This window comes from Macrobrachium rosenbergii, chromosome 51 (genome assembly GCF_040412425.1).
Source record: "Macrobrachium rosenbergii isolate ZJJX-2024 chromosome 51, ASM4041242v1, whole genome shotgun sequence".
In the NCBI taxonomy this organism is placed as follows: Eukaryota; Metazoa; Arthropoda; class Malacostraca; order Decapoda; family Palaemonidae; genus Macrobrachium; species Macrobrachium rosenbergii.
The window spans coordinates 28,732,762-28,735,526 of record NC_089791.1 but is presented as its reverse complement, the minus strand read 5'-3'; positions in this window follow the sequence as shown (position 1 = coordinate 28,735,526).

The window sequence follows — 2,765 nt, the reverse complement described above, 5'->3', positions numbered from 1 at the left end:
CTCTCTCTCTCCAAATATCTTTTATGTAGTGTTTATTTTATAGATAGTTATAATACTTTTCCTCTCTCTCTCTCTCTCTCTCTCTCTCTCTCTCTCTCTCTCTCTCTCTCTCTCTCAATATATCTTTTTATGTATTGTTTATTTTCCATCTCTCTCTCTCTCTCTCTCTCTCTCTCTCTCTCTCTCTTTCTCAGCCGCTGAAAGGTGGGTGTTAAATGGTCAACAGAATTGCTTTTAGTCGCGAAAATTAATACTCGCCAATATCTGCTGCCATTCAGGAACACCAAACATCTAAAGAAAATAAATACATATCAGTTTTACTTATAAGACACTTCAAAATGTACATGTGTACATGTACATGTACACGTATGCACATATATTCTCTTGAAGGACTGTAAGTCAGAACACTGATGATTGTAATAATGATGATGCGTACATGAATTTCAGAACAATAATTTTTCTGAGTTTCAGAACAATCATTTTTCTGAGGTGTTTCAGAACAATCATTTTTCTGAGTTTCAGAACGATAATTTTTCTGAGTTTCAGAATAATAATTTTTCTTGAGTTTCGGAACAATAATTTTTCTGAATTTCAGAACAATAATTTTTCTTGAGTTTCAGAACAATAATTTTTCTGAGTTTCAGAACAATAACTTTTCTGAGCTTCAGAACAATCATTTTTCTGAGTTTCAGAACAATCATTTTTCTGAGTTTCAGAACAATAATTTTTCTTGAGTTTCAGAACAACAATTTTTCTCACAATAAACATCTGTAAAAGGAATGACAGAATGATTTATGAGAAGTGTGGCAACTCCAGAAAAAAACAATAAAATATTTACACTTAAACAATGAATCAGAAATAACACCTCTTTGCTGTAGCTCCAAGAGAATCTAAAACTCTTCATATGTCTACGTGGACTGGAATATAAAATTTAGGCCGAAGGCCAAACGCTGGGACTTATGAGGTCATTCAGTGCTGAAAGGGAAATTTAGAGTGAAAAGGTTTGAAAGGTGTAACAGGAGGAAAACCTCGCAGTTGCATTATAAAACAACTGTTAGGAGAGGGTGGAAAGTACGATGGAAGAAAGAGAATATGAACGGAGGTACAGTAAAAGGAATGAAAAGGGTTGCAGCTAGGGGCCCAAGGAAAGCTGCAAAGAACCTTAAGTAATGTCTACGGTACACCGCGTGAGGCGCACTGACGGCACTAACCCCCTTTGGGATTCATATATCTAAGGCATCAGAGGCAGTTCATACACTGTGGATAGGTCCCCAACAGCAAGTTAAGGCCTCCCCCCCCATCAATAAACACGTCATACATTTGACACCTTGTAAACCTACCATATTTCACAATTCCCTGAGATCCCTTCAAGATTCAAAATCATTAAGCGCAATCTCCTTTTACGTGACGCTCAAACCTAACACAAAAACGCCTCCTAACAGAATCTAAATGAACTAACCCCAGTTCATGTGCTTATCTATTCATTACCAGATACATATCGGTCCTTAGAGCGCAATACATAGAATGCGTTTGGAGGGCGGAAAAAAAAAAAAAAACACGGGAATGGCAATCGTCCATAATCCGGATTAATGGGGCCTGTTAGCCTGGAGTGCGTTTGACCATTACGATGAAATACAAGACAAAGACTGATGTATATATATATTCTGTAATGATTTACGTTAGCATTCGGGAATTCTGAGCGGATGACTTTTAAACGCAGAAGGTTGCTCTCTTTCGTCTCTTCCTACGTCAGAGGTGTTTCATCTAAGGGGAGAGAGAGAGAGAGAGAGAGAGAGAGAGAGAGAGAGAGAGAGAGAGAGAGAGAGAGAGAGAGGCTAATTCTGCTAGTACTTTTAATCACAGTTCAGAATCTCATTCATCTGACATCACTAATAATAATAATAATAATAATAATAATAATAATAATAATAATAATAATAATAATAATAATAATAATGATAATTATTATTATTATTATTATTATTATTATTATTATTATTATTATTATGATCGCTGGGTCAGAATCAACAGTTATAATTAATAACTATTGGCAGCTCGTCTTTACATGCAAAAAGTACTCTACGGATGCAAATATCAGGTACTACACAAAAAAAAAAAAAAAAAAAAAAAAAACACCTTTCAATGGATGTGTTTTATTGATCTTTTCATTACATTCAGCGTGTTAAGTACAACTTACAAGTCCAATAAGAATTCACAGTTTCAGGAGGTCATTTGGCAACTATTAAGTAGCACGTCACTCTATTTCACTTCGTAATCAAACTCTCTCTCTCTCTCTCTCTCTCTCTCTCTCTCTCTCTCTCTCTCACACACACACACACACACATACACACACACACACACACACAATTAAACCGTCATCTCATGTCGTATTGTAATAAATATTTTGAATCGGTTTCTGTAACATTACCATGAACTCGAAAAGTTCCATTTACTCAAGTCTAACTTCTTAAATGCGCTTTTGGCTATTCACTTATCTGATAATTCTTCAACAGCATTACTAACATTCAGCCCCGCATTACTGAAGCCTTTGATCAAGAACAACATAAAAGTTACCAGTCTGTTATTATTCTGCTCCGGTATCTGTCATTCCAAAAGACTTGCTTCACAATTTCATCCCTAATAACTGTGCGTTCACTTCCAGCTAAAATCTTACGAGCAATGAAATTCTCTGGATAATATCTAGGTGGTAAGTAATTGCTTCCGATTTGTGAGAGTCCAGAATGAGGAGGAGAAAGAAGACGGGT